The 15,095-nt window shown below is 41.1% G+C and overlaps 2 protein-coding genes, 1 non-coding gene and 1 pseudogene across 3 annotated transcripts in view; 3 read left to right on the forward strand and 1 right to left on the reverse strand.

The window, feature by feature from the left end:
• The window catches only part of LOC126028593 (C5a anaphylatoxin chemotactic receptor 1-like), a 334,324-nt gene that overhangs the window by 105,786 nt on the left and 213,443 nt on the right, over positions 1 to 15,095 (forward strand). The gene's annotated exons all lie outside the window — the stretch shown is intronic.
• LOC126027513 (C5a anaphylatoxin chemotactic receptor 1-like) overlaps positions 1 to 15,095 on the forward strand; it is a 38,040-nt gene that overhangs the window by 7,388 nt on the left and 15,557 nt on the right. The gene's annotated exons all lie outside the window — the stretch shown is intronic.
• Positions 4,155 to 4,268, reverse strand: LOC126028814 (uncharacterized; annotated as a pseudogene).
• LOC126029342 (small nucleolar RNA SNORA22) lies at positions 8,894 to 9,023 on the forward strand. Its single transcript, XR_007502957.1, has one exon. It is a non-coding gene; the product is annotated as a small nucleolar RNA SNORA22 (small nucleolar RNA).

The following is a 15,095-nucleotide window of genomic DNA, read 5'->3' on the forward strand; positions in this document are numbered from 1 at the left end:
TTTTGTTTTGGTTTATTTACTTTTTGATTTATTATTTTATTACTGTTCAATAGTGATGCTGGTAGAAGAGTATCTCTGTATAAAAAAAAAGGGGGGAAAACACTGAAGCAGCAAGAAACTGCAAGGTATGTGTGTATATGTAAAGAGAGATATATATAAAGAGAATGCAAAATGAATATTCAAAGAAGAAAACTATTTTGGAAAATGTTCTAAGTTACGTATTGAGTAAAGATCTGAGTAACTAAGAATGTGTGTGATGAGGTCATACCTTAAACTTGTAATCCATCTGATTAGAAATCATTAGTCTTTTTAAGAGAATTTATATTTTTAATGGTCTAAAATTTTGTTAATATGACATATAAATTTTGACATGGAACACTTTTTTTGTTTTGTTTTTGTTTTTGGGCCACACCCGGTGGTTCTCAGGGGTTACTCCTGGCTGTCAGGCTCAGAAATAGCTCCTGGCAGGCACGGGGGACCATATGGGACACCGGATTCGAACCAACCACCTTTGGGTCCTGGATCGCTGCTTGCAAGACAATTGCAGCTGTGCTATCTCTCCGGCCCGACATGGAACACTTTTAGAGCACAACAAGAGACCATAGCTTTTGAATTTATTTAGTTTTGGGTTCAATGTTTTGACTGGAAGTTTTCTTTTTAGTTATGACTTAAATAAATTAAAGGAAATGATCAATTAGTTTGGGGCATTTAAAATAGACGGAACTTAACTTAAAGGACACAAATAGAATTCCTGTAATTTACAAATATTAACGTAAGGTCTTCAAAAGTAGGGACATTTGTTTGTTTCATGGATTAGTTTTGGTCACCTTTAGTAGGTATAGTTTTTTTATAATTGGAAATTTAAAAAATCATTACAGCTATTTACTGTGGAATATTTTAAATGTTATATAGCTATATCCTTTGACAAAGTGCCCTCAGAGGATGGAAAGGAGAGGCTACTGTTAGAAAAAAAGGAGTGCAGGTGTGTGATTTATTCAAGAAAAATAAAGTAAGATTGGATTTATGAATACTGGAAAAAAGATGGAAATTCTGTGAAAGAGTAATCAGTAGGTTGCAAACAAGAATGCAGAAAATTGACAGAGTGAATTTAAAGTAGTGTGCAAAAGATTTGGGATTGTGAACTAAAGAAAAAAATCTGTATAATCAACCAGGGATGGTTATTATTAATATGTCTCTAAATTAGAAGTGAGCTAATGTTTTATATAAATGAGGTTTAGATCCTTTAAAGTATAATGTACTTATATTCATTGGGTAGGAATGGGGGGTAATGATAAAGCATAATGAGCTCTTAAATAAATAAAAGCTTTGAAAAGAATATCAAGAATTTAAGTGGGCCCCGGAGAGATAGCACAGCGGTGTTTTGCCGTTGCAAGCAGCCGATCCAGGACCAAAGGTGGTTGGTTCGAATCCCGTGGTCCCATATGGTCCCCCATGCCTGCCAGGAGCTATTTCTGAGCAGACAGCCAGGAGTAACCCCTGAGCACACCGCCGGGTGTGACCCAAAAACCAAAACAAAAAAAAATAGAATTTAAGTAAGTTCATTGAAGTTCAGTTTCTAGTTTTTTGAAAAATTAGTGATGATCAACTTTGACTAGAAATTTTGAAGTCTACCAGTCTGCAAAAATAGTGAGGCATTCTTTCTGGTATTCAAAGTTCTGTTCAAATTCCATGTATAGTACAAATTTACTTATTAGAGGAATTGCTGGTGCCCAACATGCCTTCTGCTTGTGAGCAACATAGAACTGAGACCAGGAGAATGAATAAAACTTCTACTTTTTGTATGCCATGTAAGATTAAATGTTTAGATGACTTTGTATTTGCTGCCATTCAATTGAAAAGATTTTCATTACTTTCTGCCAAGGATATTGATAGATATATCACAAAGAGCTTTATGAGCTTTTCAGCTGAACTGCCATCTTCCAGTTTTTCCAATAAATCACAGTCTGACCAACACAAAGGGAAAAGGGAGGGGCACTCACTACATGTTTTCTAGACCCTTTAGAAAACATGGAGTTGTTCCTTTGGCTACAAACACACACAGATTTATAAGAAAGGTGATATTGTAGACATAAAGGGGATGGGCAACTGTTTCAAAAAGGAATGCCTCACAAATTGTTACCATGAAAAAACTGGAAGAGTCTACAGTGTTACCCAGCATGCTGTTGGCATTGTTGTAAATAACAAGTCAAAGACAAGATTCTTGCTAAGAGAATTAATGTTTGTTTGAGCATATTAAAGCACTCTAAAAGTCGAGACAGCTTCCTGAAGCGGGTGAAGAAAAGATGATCAGAAAGAGAAAGAAGCCAAAAGAGAAAGGAACTTGGGTTCAGTTTGAAGCGCCAGCCTGCTCCACCCAGAGAAGCACACTTTGTGAGAACCAATGGAAAGGAGCCTGAGCTGCTGGAAACCCATTCCTTATGAATTCATGGCATGAGAGACATTTTTTAAAAAATAAAAGATCTCTGAACTATTAAGAAAAAAAAACAAAAAGCTTTATGAATATGGTTATGGTTTTAAAAAAAATTCAACCAGTAAATCTGTAGAAAATCTTACCGTGGAAAGCCCCAAACATATTCAAGATGTTTCAAGATTTGCTGTGTGTAAATTTGAGAGGGATTTGCTTTTTCTCTCTCCTTAGTACTGTCAGTATTTTTGATGCTTCATGACATGTTGATTTGCATAAATACTGGCAGAGAAGTTTTCCGTATCTGTAGTGGAGATCACTTCTCATGCAGACAGGAAAATCTTACAAGTAGGTAGAGGAGGGCCTGGAGAGTTAGCACAGTGGCGTTTGCCTTGCAAGCAGCCGATCCAGGACCAAAGGTGGTTGGTTTCGGATCCCGGTATCCCATATTGTCCCCCGTGCCTGCCAGGAGCTATTTCTGAGCAGATAGCCAGGAGTGACAGCCAGGAGTAACCCCTGAGCACCACCGGGTGTGGCCCAAAAACCAAACCCCCCCCCCAAAAAAAAACCTCTAACAACCTAATACATTTCCCTGGAATTGTACGAACTAGATTAAACCACTAAAGTTAGATGCAAAATTTTCTGTTTGCAATGGGGCTTAGAACAAAACAGTAAGATCCATATAAATAAAATGAATCTTGGGGACTTGGGGGGGGCCCCACTGGTGATCTTCAGAAGTTACTCCTGGCTATGCACTCAGAAATCGCTCCTGGCAGGCTTGGGGGACGATATGGGATGCCAGGGCTTGAACCCAATTCTATCGTGGGTCAGCTGCATGCAAGGCAAATGCACTTTTACTGTGCTATCACTCCAGTCCCGATAAAACACATTTTAAACAGCAAGATAATGACCAATGCATATAGGGTCAAGAGATCAACCTGAAACAGTTAAGATGTAGGAGGTTCTGAAAAAAGTTTCTCCTCATTTGAGCTTCGACTGGGCTTCTTCCTCCAACTTCTACTCCATCTGTGTTAGTATGCCAAGGTTATCAGATACAGAAAGTCTTTCAGTTCCAGAGCCAGATTCAAGATTGAGGGCTGCTGGTCCCATTTCAACGGAGCTTTCTTTCTAGCTTCTTCCCAATCAGTGATTTCTTTGGGTTTCTGCAAATTGAGAGGCTGAAGTCCTTGAAAAAGGCACCTTTGGTAGGAAAAGGCTGTGAGTCTTAGCCTCTGGGGGACTGATCCAAGTTTTCAGCTCTATTCTCTTTACTCTCTGCTCCTTTTCTGCCTAAAGGGGTCTCCACCATTTTCAGAACAGGTGCCACATGCACCAACATTCTGGGCTCTTCATTCTCAGTCTGGTGCAAGAGACCATGATTAATCACCAGAGGGTCAAGGCACTCACCATCATTGGGGGTCTTCTCAGGATCTCAAGCCTTGTGTCCATGTTCAATTGCCAGTTGTTTATTAAAATATGAAAATTATAGTATAAAACTCACTTGTTGGGTGAGTCTGCCCCAGACACCATATTTCTAACCCCTCAGGCCATCAGGTGTGATGAAATAGAATAATAGTGGAAAAATAACTCACAAGCAGTCAAAGTTTCATCAGAGTCAGGTCACTTTTATTTCAAGGCTCTGTCCCCCATATCCTTTCCCTCATATGGCTTCTCTAAGTTTCTGCTGCCCACCTTTGCTGCTTCTCTCTATGCTGCATATAACATATCTCTCTGTCTCTTAAGCTCTCTGCTGCTTTTCTATTTTTTTTTGGTCCATTTACTGTACCTCCTCTTTCTATACAGTCAGTGTAAGAACACAGCCTGTGGTAAGAATTGGGAGGCCTTATCTTTTCTTTTCTTTTTTTTTTTGAATTTTTTAAACACACACACATATGTATATATATATATATATATATATATATAGTATATATATATATATATATATATATATATAATCCTTCACCAGTGCAACATTTCCATGACCAATACCCCAAGTGTCCGTCCTCCCTACCCCACACCAGCCTGTACTCTAGACAGGCTTTCTACTTCCCTCATTCAGTCACATTTTTTTTTGTATTCTTTTTGTATTTTTGGTCCACAACCATTTGATGCTCAGGGGTTACTCCTGGCTAAGCACTCAGAAATTGCCCCTGGCTTGGGGGGACCATATGGGACACCGGGGGATTGAACTGCGGTCCTTCCTTGGCTAGTGCTTGCAAGGAAGACACCTTACCTCTAGCACCACCTCTCCGGCCCCAATTCAGTCACATTTTGTTATGATCGTTCTCAGTGTAATTATTTCTGTGACTGCACTAAACGATTCTCTGCTGCTTTTCTAGCCAGCACTTTTCTTGATCCTCTAGATCCTCACCCACCAGGATGGGGGTGGCCCTGTAATCCAGGTGTGATTAATATCTTCAAAGAAGAGATCAGGATGAAAAAGATGTTGGGGACAGGGCCACACTGATGTACTGTTGAAGACTGTTTGGCATAACTAAAAGCCCTTTTTACTAAAATCAAAATGAAGTCTCTGAAAGTCTGAGCAAAAGTGCCTACGTGACAATTAGCACGAGCTGCCAGCCTAAGCAGCTAGCAAATGTGGCCTTTGCCCTTGGACCTAAAGAAAAGGGGAGTCACTGCATACCTCAGAGCTAGGGGAGTCGACCACGGGCACCAAGATGTTCCCATAAAGATAGAGGTTGGTGGGCCTGGGCAGAGATTATATCTTATACTTTGTTGCTCTAACAACTTGGGCCTCATGATTGATGAATGCCAGCTTCGTGATGTACAGCCATGTTAATTTTGAAAAAACATGATGTGCCTGTGGAAAGTTACAATTATTCCAAGAATGCCTTGCCCCTTTCTCTTTGTTTGGCCTGACTATAAAAGGCTAGCCCCTTCCCCAAATAAACGGACTCTTGATTGGAACTTTTCGCCTTGAGTCTCCTTGTCTTCCCAATCCCTCTTTTCTTTCAGGCCGGAATCCCCTTCGTGAACCGTGAATAACTGTTGTGGTCCCCAGCCTGGACGAGGTCTCTGGGGGGCCACAGAGTGGCGCCCAAACGTGGGGCACGAAGTACGGATCACCCGGTGGAACGGCAAAGGCACGAGTCCGGAGCCTCACTGTAAGTCATCAGTAAGTCCCTATAAAGGGCAGGGTGCAAGGAGGTTAGCTAACAGTGATCACTATCACCGCCATTCATTTGTCCCTGGAGAAAATGGGGACTACTTTATCAAAAGAGGAGGCTTTCATTAAAGATCTTAAGAAAGCTCTGGGTGAAAGAAAAATTAAAGTTAAGAAAAAGGACTTAATTAAGTTCTTTGTATGTGTTCATGATATTTGTCCTTGGTTTGTGGTCACTAGACCCCATATAGTTACAAGTACCTGGAAACAAATTGGTGATGAAATTTTACAATACTATACCAAACATGGTAAAGAAAAGGATAAAAAGGTTATGCATTCTTATTGGACTATTCTGGGTAAAATTTTCACAGGAGCCGAATTAGACCCCCTTGGGGAAAGCCCCATCAATAAAGCAATTATTGAGAAGGCTGAAGCCATTGTAGAAATAGCCTCTCGCAATCAATCACGGGCTAGCAGCGCCCCTCCTAAAACAGAAAGTCTCATAGATTTGGAGCCCTCTAAAGGCTTCTATCCCATAATTGCCAGTGCACCCCCCAAGGAGGACATTCTAGAAGCTGAGGACAATTTGTCCCTGTCAGAAGGGGCCACCCATTATAATCATGGCTGGTCTCCCTCCCCTCCCCCATACAGCGCAGAACTCTTGCCTGATCCACCTCAGGTGCTAATACAACAAACTGTCCCTTCAGGCCTGCAACATCGCAAAGCCAACCTGGCGGCACAATTAAAAGAACTTAAGGAAATAAAAAGTCTAGAAGAACAAATTACACAGCTTCAAGCCTCTGATAATACATATCAGTTCCCTGTATTCTTTAACCAACAGCCTGAACAAGTTGAATCGCCTCCCTCCAGGCCCCGTTCACCAGCAGACCGCTGCTGCTCACAGCTTAGAGGCACAGGTGCAGTGACACGTAGTCAGAGCCTAGATAGATCTCAGGCTACCCAAAGAGCTCACGCTGCAGCCAGACCCCTAGAGGACATTCAGGAAGAACCGCAACAGGCCCCAGATGACCCTGAGTCTGCTCCTTCACTAGGCAAACACATGGTAGAGATTAGGAAATACCAAAGTCTCCGACACAAACCTATAGAGACCCTTTTTCACGCCATAAACACCTATGGTCATAATGCCCCCTATACCCTCTCCTGCCTTGAGGCAGTTCGAGATGGGGGGAGTTACTACCTGCTGAATGGAAAGAAATTGCTAGCACTACCCTGCCACATTCAGAATACATTCTTTGGGATACAGATTTTTTGGCATGATGCAGGCAACAGGCAAATCTGGTTGACAGAGGCTTCACACCCCCCCCCCAGATCACATTTATGAGCAGCTTACTGGCACTGAAGCCTTTGCTTCCTTTAAAGAGCAGCAGCAAAAACTTTCCCCCACCCTCTTAAATCTAAAGTTATCTGTCCTCTGCCCACCCGATCCCAAGGCCAGCCCCCCCCCCCCCTCTTGAGAATTCAGAGGGACAGGCTAATGAGAGTGAGGCTGAGTGCCATAAGACAGAAACTGCTGCAGTGCCTACAAACAATTCTAATGGCCTAGTGAGCAGGATAATTACAAAGTATCAGCTGCTAAGCCATAAAACCTTGCGATATCTGCACTTTGCTATTATAACTTCTGGGCCTAATGCGCCCTTTACTCAGCCCGCCCTGAGCCCATCTTTCAGCCTCTTTCCTGCCGGCCTCAGGAAAACAGCCAGCTCAGGCCCTGCCACTCCCACTTTAAGTCTTCCAATTCACCTTGAAATACCCCAATCTTTGTTATTCAAAAGAAATCTGGAAAGTGGCATCTCTTGCATATTCTCAAAGCAATTAAATAAACCATGATTCCCATGGGTGCTTTTGCAACCCGGACACCCCTCTTCAGTTGACATTCCCTCTAATTCCAATAAATTAGTAATTGATCTTAAAAGATTGCTCTTTTTCTCTATACCATTACACCCTGCTGACTGTAATGGATTTGCCTCTAGCCTTCCTGCTATTAACTGTGCTGGCCCTTCCCTGAGTTATCAGTGGAAGGCTCTACTTCACTTTGTCAGCCCTACACTTTGTCAAATATGTGTAGCTCAGGTTATAAATTTTGTAAAAAATATTTTGAAAATAAACCTAATTATCCTACTCAACCTTAAAATAAAACAGCATATTAATTGGCTGATGCAAAATACAAATAATTGGCCTTTGGCATGTGCCTCCTTGAAGGAAAAAATTGATATTCATTATCCAGCTAATAAGTTTATACAGTTTTTCAAAAGATGCTTGTGAAGAAAAAAAAAGTAGCAAGCCAGTGACAACAAGGTACCCCTTACCTCCTGGTCTTAAAAGTTCTCACTTTGCATATCAAAACCTCAGGTCAGCACAAACAGAAAGATAAAGTCCTGGCCCCGCTCTAGGAAGAGGCCATATACCCCCAACTCACTCAAGGTCTATTTTTCTTTAAGATCCTAATAAACTAGCCACCACCCCCCATCCCTTAGGGAAGGAATGCAGTCCTAAAATATTTTTCTAAGATAAAGACCACAGTTGGTAAAATTATGAGGTTTTAAAAGTGTTCAAAAATGTTATAATAAGCCCTTTAATCTATGCAGAGGTAGTGTGTATATGGCATATTCTATACCTGTATTTGAGACAGTAAGTTTCTGTGTAGTCAAAATGCAGTCAAAAATTTTGAAGAAAAAATATCACTTCTCTCTTAAAGTTGATAAAATTTGGCTTAAGTTCAGAAATAGTGCTAGCCTGTGTGTGTCTTAGTGCTTACAAGTTTGATTACTCTGCTAAATATGGCAGAGAGTGACGGGGGTAGAATTAAAAGGATTCAGAAACTGTTCATGTGAAATATATAGTAAGAATTATTGTCAGAATTTTGTTGCATCTCATAAAAGGCCTCAAATAATTGTAAAGTTTGTAAATTAAATTATGCAGCATAAGTGTGCCTTTTTAAAAAGCATTTGTGTAATTACGTTTTGTGCATTGGGTGTTGTAAAGTAATTATTAAAACATTGGAAATTAAAAAACCTTCTAAATTCAGGTCTGTAAGGGTTAAAAAAATCTCTAGGGAGAAAAAGCAACAGGGAGATAACAGCAATAAACTCCCTTTGTTCATGCCTCTCAGAAATTTTAGAGCAAGGTCATAATTCTGTCACTTGTAATAACAGATTATTGGTAAAAGAAAAACTTTTTTGTGTTTAAAATTTAAACGGACACACAAGTATTAAAATTTGAGTCTTTTATATTTCTATTAGAAAATTTATTTTGATTTTTAAGGTACTTAAAAATTATGTGGAAAATAATGTTATTAGCCTTTTTAAATAATATAGTTAATTTTACTGCACAGTAAACACCCAGGTGTGCTTTATAGTACCCTTGGTTTTAATTTTGTGCTACAGCAATGGATGTTTTTTACCTCTGCATTGAAAGATCTATCCTTTTAAGAGTATTCAGAAAGTCAGCACATTATACAGATCTGTATATTTGTGTCAAAGTGAAAAAATCTAGTATTAATGAAAATATATATATTTAATTTTATGAATAATATTATAAAAGTAAATTTTATAAGCAGATTGACACCAGGTATCAAAAATAATTTTGGTCTTAAGCTCTAGGTGTGGAAATGCATCAGATGTCTTTAACTATAATTTATAATGATCTAAACATTTGGTTAATTTGGTATATAATATTTTTTACAGATTATTCGCTTAAAGTCTTCAAAGTAGAAACAGTTGTTTGTTTTTTAAAGTCAGTTTTTCATACCTTTAATAATCATAGTTCATGCTATTGTGTTTAATCATAAAAAATTTAACACTTTATTGCAGCTGTCTTACTGTTCTGCTGTGAAACTAATTTAAAGAAAGCCTGTTCATTTATAGCAAATGATATCATACTTCAGAGTGGAGACTCCTTCTACAGTGCTCATTAACCATTTTACTTATAAAATTTTAACTGCATTTTACTTAATGTTTTAAACTTCAAACTAGGATTATTTTTAAAATGTTTTATGCTAAATCTAAACCTTAAAACTTTTATTTTCACCAAAGTTCCACTCCATCTACATTAAGTACTTCAAAAAACTAAAAGTTTTTCTACAAAAAAAATTTTTTCTTACAAATATGCTGGCTAAATATTTAAAAGCGCTTGTCAATTTTTCTAAAAAAAAAAGAAAGTTTTGGATCGATCCTTTTGTCTGTTTATGTGTGTGTTGTGATGAATGAAAGTGGCCACTAGTATACAATGTTGTGTTTAGTGTTGTTTTGTTTTGTCTGTTTATTTGTTATCTCTACATTCCATCATAAATACAATTTTCAAAGACTTATCCATTTTTCAAATTTTAATTAATTTTTTTCAACCTGGTTCAGTCTGGTCAGTTGACAGACTGGCATCTTGCAACTAAAAATCATGTGTTAAACATTATGTATTAAGCTGGCTTTGTCCTTCTAAGAACATGGCAGAGGGTGTGGGGGATGGTAAACCCCAGATTTCTTAATGGCCATCAGTTGTCAGAAGCCCACCCCATTCTTTAAATCTGTATTGGCTCTTAGTGGTAGGGTGACCTAGCCTATATGCACTCATGCAAGAATTTCTTGCGTACTCCCCGAGCTATAGCCTTACTTTGGGGTGCTGACACTGAGAGCACATCAGGTAGCCTAAAACAGGGTTTCCACCCATCTTTGAAATAAATAAAAAAGGGGAATTTTTGGAGACTGTTTGGCATAACTAAAAGCCCTTTTTACTAAAATCAAAATGGAGTCTCTGAAAGTCTGAGCAAAAGTGCCTATGTGATAATTAGCACAAGCTGCCAGCCTGAGCAGCTAGCAAATGTGGCTTTTGCCCTTGGACCTAAAGAAAAGGGGAGTCACTGCATACCTCAGAGCTAGGGGAGTCAACCACAGGCAACAAGATGTTCCCATAAAGATAGTGGGCCTGGGCAGAGATTATATCTTATACTTTGTTGCTCTAACAACTTGGGCCTCATGATTGATGAATGCCAGCTTCGTGATGTACAGCCTTGTTAATTTAGAAAAAAACATGATGTGCCTGTGGAAAGTTACAATTATTCCAAGAATGCCTTGCCCCTTTCTCTTTGTTTGGCCTGACTATAAAAGGCTAGCCCCCTCCCCAAATAAACGGACTCTTGATTGGAACTTTTCGCCTTGAGTCTCCTTGTCTTCCCAATCCCTCTTTTCTTTCAGGCCGGAATCCCCTTCGTGAACCGTGAATAACTGTTGTGGTCCCCAGCCTGGACGAGGTCTCTGGGGGGCCGCAATGTATCAGCAGTAGCTGCAGGATGGCTGGCAAAAATGAAGACCTGATTTATTTGTGAACTGTACCTGGACTCTTATCCAAACTGTGGATGGATGGAGGGTTTGTTAGTCAAACTGTCACCCGAGGTATTCCTTCCCTAAACTTTGATTTATGTGATTTGTTAATTGTGCCTTTGCATAGAAATAAGAGTGCTTTAGCTTCAGTACTCTGGGAGGTTAATTGCTTTTGTCCGATGTTAACCACTAGACCCTTAAGTGAGGGAAGATGATCCCTTCCTGAAAACTAGAAGAGAAAAAGCAATTGGTGATGATGATGGCTGGTACCAGGACCCAGAGAACAGACCATTGATTCCCAAGGATCTTGGAAACCACCTACGCCTCAACTTATGTCAAACAACTCATCTTGGAGAGCAGAAGATGCTGACTTCTTTTTTTTTTTTTTTTTTTTTGTGGTTTTTGGGTCACACCCGGCAGTGCTCAGGGTTACTCCTGGCTCCATGCTCAGAAATTGCTCCTGGCAGGCACGGGGGACCATATGGGACGCTGGGATTCGAACCGATGACCTCTTGCATGAAAGGCAAACGCCTTACCTCCATGCTATCTCTCCAGCCCCTGAGATGCTGACTTCTTTAGCAACTGCAAGACTTGGAGGTGGAGCGACAGTGTAGCAGTAGGGCATTTGCCTTGCATGCAGCTGATCTAGAACAGACCTCAGTTCGATTCCTGGCGTCCCACATGGTCCCCCTCATCAAGAGCAATTTCTGAGCACATAGCCAAGAATAACCCCTGAGCATCACCGGGTGTGGCCCAAACACAAAAACAAAAAAGAAACCAAAAGACTGAAATTCAACCATCAACGGACCATGAATTGATGAAGGGATGTAGAGCTTGCCAGGTCATGAAACCAAGGAAAGTGACATATCAGCACACAGGTTGACAGGATCAAGTCTTGGATCTATCACTCTCACATCTGCCTAAGAAGTTCAACAAGGGAGGCAGGACTAGAAAGCTGAGATCAACCCAGTCAACCCCCGGAAACTCAAGCTGCTCAGTAGAGAGAACACCTGACTTCAACAAGATCACAGAGCTAGAACTCCTCCTCCTGGCACTGGGGACTCTTGGTTCAAATACCAGCCCCCATGAGTCCATGAGGCTGACCTGGGGACTTTATGAAGTGACTCATGAATTTTGTTATATGAAACTAGTAAGATAGCACTCCTATATACATGGTGGCCAGATAAAACATTTAGACTTTAGAGACTTGTCATGGGGACAGATGCCCACCATCAAGGGAAGTGGATGTGCCCACAGTCAAGATGGTTTTTATGCTTGGCCAGGGTATGATAAGACCAAGTACACAGATGTGGAGTAGTCATAGTTTTTTTTTGTTTTCTGTTTGGGGGAGGGGCACACCCAGTGACACTCAGAAATCCTGGTTATGCACTCAGAAATCACCCCGGCTTGGGGGACTATATGGGACTCGGGGAGATTGAACCATGGTCTATCCTATGCTAGCGCACACAAGGCAGATGCCTTATGACTTGTGCCGCCACTCCGATCCCCTCATAGATTATTATTATAAAGATTGTCATTGTGTCACCTCGAATGATGGAAATTTAAAATGGATGGTACAGGTTGTGAAATTGTGTATCCAGAGGGTGATCATGAGCAGTTTTCTTTTTATTAACCCTGCTCCTACTAGCAAAGATTATCCTATGAGAAAATAGTATTGGGATTTGGTTCAGGTTTGATTCACAAGCAAGGGAAAGGGAAACCATAGGATCACTTTCTGGAATAAACTTGGGGAATAAACATGTGGACTGCATGGAGTCCATGGGCCATTCTTCGAATAAGACTCAAGATAGGGCCAGAGACATAGCACAGAAGTAGGGCTTTTGCCTTGTATGCAGCCACTCCAGGAAGATGGTGGTTTGAATCCTTGCATCTCATATTTTCTCTCATGCCTGCCAGGAGTGATTTCTGAGCACAGAGCCAGGAGTAACCCCTGAGTGTCACGAGGTATGACTCAAAAATTAAAAAAAAAGACTTAAGATAACTCCAGTTCCAGTAAAGGCAGTTGAACCAAGTAAGATCTTAATATCATTTAGGCCTCTAAACCAATGTCACCCCCAATGACAGGCAAAGGTCCTTAGTCCAAAGAGCTCTTTTCATGACCAGACTCAGAGACTTTCTCTTAACCTGTTAGCAATTGCTATGCAAATTAGGGAGAATGATTTCTCCCTGTAAACTAGAAAAGGGGGGGGGTTGTTAGACCCCAGACCCTGAAGCTATAACTCACCTTAATAAGCAAGAAGCCTGTAGCAACTTGAATCTTTGCTTACCTATTCTCCATCCCTTCCCAGAGATAGCTACCCCCCACCCCAAATTCCAGGTCAAATACCAAAAAAATGAGATGTCAGCTTGTACCATAGAGTGGTCAAGGACTACTTGTTATAAAGGCCATTCTGGTTTTGGCACAAATGGTATCAGACCAGATAAAAGGGTGTAGGGGAGGCAGGAGTTAAGACTGTGAGATGTAAGAATCAATCGTGTATACTATGGAATTTAAACTATATCCACCAATGAAATGCTTAGACTGCTGAAGCCTGTTGACCCTGTATAAATTGCCTGTTAGTTTCACTCAGTGCCTTTGTCTTTCATAAGACTGGACACAGCTAGCTGAATAACCTCCATTTTGCATTTTATTTTTATCAGAGGTGATCTTTGACTATCAGCGCTGGTTAGGTTTTCTCTTCAGACCCTAACAACTGAAGCTCTGGGTACCTTAAATGCCAGGGAGGGCCCGGAGAGATAGCACAGCGGGGTTTGCCTTGCAAGCAGCTGATCCAGGACCAAAGGTGGTTGATTCAAATCCCGGTGTCCCATATGGTCCCCTGTGCCTGCCAGGAGCTATTTCTGAGCAGACAGCCAGGAGTAACCCCTGAGCACTGCCGGGTGTGACCCAAAAACCAAAAAAAAAAAAAAAAAGAAAAAAAAAAGAAAAAAGAAAGAAAAGAAAAGAAATGCCAGGGAGGGGCCGGAGAGATAGCATGGAGGTAAGACTTTCATGCAGAAGGTCATTGGTTCAAATCCCGGCATCCCATATGATCCCCCGTGCCTACCAGGAGCGATTTCTGAGTGTGAGCCAGGAGTAATCCCTGAGCACTGCCGGGTGTGACCCAAAAACGAAAACAAAAACAAAAGAAAGAAAGAAAGAAATGCCAGGGATCAAATTCAGATCAGCTGTGTGCAGAGCAAATACTCTCCCTGCTATACTGTTTCTCTAGTCCCACAAGTTCACCTTTTGATTTTATATAAAATAAGAAACAGGGGCCGGTGAGGTGGTGCTAGAGGTAAGGTGTCTGCCTTGCAAGCGCTAGCCAAGGAAGGACTGGTGTTCCATTCCCCGGCGTCCCATATGGTTCCCCCAAGCCAGGGGCAATTTCTGAGCCCTTAGCCAGGAGTAACCCCTGAGCATGAAATGGGTGTGGCCCGAAAAACCAAAAAAAAAAAAAAAAAAGAAAAGAAAAAAAAGAAACAAAAGCAATTTGTGTGCTCTGAGTTCTAGAAATAAAACACAATGCAGTTGGAAATGTGGTCATGACTTGCAAACATTCCCATGCCATGTTGTGTGTGTGTGGGCAAGTGTGTGAGTGGGGAAGAGGGATTCAGCCCTTCAGGGCTGAGCATAGGCAAATCCTTTGACACTTTTAAAAGGAAGGAGAATTTGAAAGAACGAGACTTGATGCTTGGTGCAGAGTGGACAACCTTTACTGTATACATAGGAATCTGGGTTAAATCCCGGCATCTCATAGGGTACCTCAAGCCCCACCAGGAGTGATCTCTGGGCACAGAAAGTGTATGTGGAGCAAGTGTGGGGCTCCAGGTTCGACTCCTGCCACCATGTGGTCCTGAAGATGCCTTTGCGTCTTCACTGGAACCCGTAGTATCACTACACAATGGATCCTACAAGAATTAGGAGCCAGGCATCTGGAGCACACTTTTGTGTGTGGGAACTCCAGGACTGGTTCCCAGAACCTTAAGTTTCACCAAATAACTGCCAGGATATCTCTGGCAATCACTGCTAGATTCATCACAGTTTTTCTTAAGCAATATCACAGTGATCTACAAGGTTTCCAGACTTTGGAAGGTTACTGCAATAAGCTGCAAAACTGCCTGCTACTTTGCTTCCTCAAGGCTTTCAGGGGCCCATGGGACCCAGGAACACCAATTCATAGTGACCACCTGACAAACTGAGAGAGATAGTACT

This window comes from Suncus etruscus, chromosome 14 (genome assembly GCF_024139225.1).
Source record: "Suncus etruscus isolate mSunEtr1 chromosome 14, mSunEtr1.pri.cur, whole genome shotgun sequence".
Lineage (NCBI taxonomy): Eukaryota > Metazoa > Chordata > Mammalia > Eulipotyphla > Soricidae > Suncus > Suncus etruscus.